Genomic DNA, 662 nt, shown 5'->3' on the forward strand with positions numbered 1-662 from the left:
AACTATCCACAGAACTGCCAAGCCACATAAAAAAAGAAAAAATCTTGTGTTTTGCACTTTAACACTCTTTTATTACGAGCACTTTAGTTATTTTCACTTTTCTTTATTTAAAATGCAGGTAGATATTTGGTACGTTCAATTCAAAATGAAAATTTTCCGAAATCAACTTTAATAGTCCACATTTTAAAGTCGATATTCCAAAATTTTTAATTTTAGACTTAATACAGTTTGGTATATGACATGCCAAATCAACAGATATTAAATTATTATACAAATACCTTTTTTATTTTTATTATTTATAAAAAGAATATAATAATATTTGTCTATGGTAAGAAATTTAAAAACATTGCTTTTTACTTCTTATTATAATAAATATAAATATTCAAAAAGGGAATAGAAAACAACGAGTAATGGAAAATTATTGAATATATGTATATATAAACTTATAACACACGTCCTGACGTAAGGTTAAGTTATGAACTAATGGTTCGTCTCTTGACATTAACTTGTTTATTGGCCTTATGTATACAAGTCGTCTTAATCGATACCTACTGACCGATTTATCGTTTAAATAGAATTTATAATAGCTGTTTTATATTACAGTTTTCAAATTGTTGTTCCTGTGCCATATTTTTAATGTAGTAAAAAAAGTGAAGTATAAA

Source organism: Achroia grisella, unplaced genomic scaffold, assembly GCF_030625045.1.
Source record: "Achroia grisella isolate CSIRO2021 unplaced genomic scaffold, CSIRO_AGI_Agris_v1 utg628, whole genome shotgun sequence".
NCBI lineage: Eukaryota > Metazoa > Arthropoda > Insecta > Lepidoptera > Pyralidae > Achroia > Achroia grisella.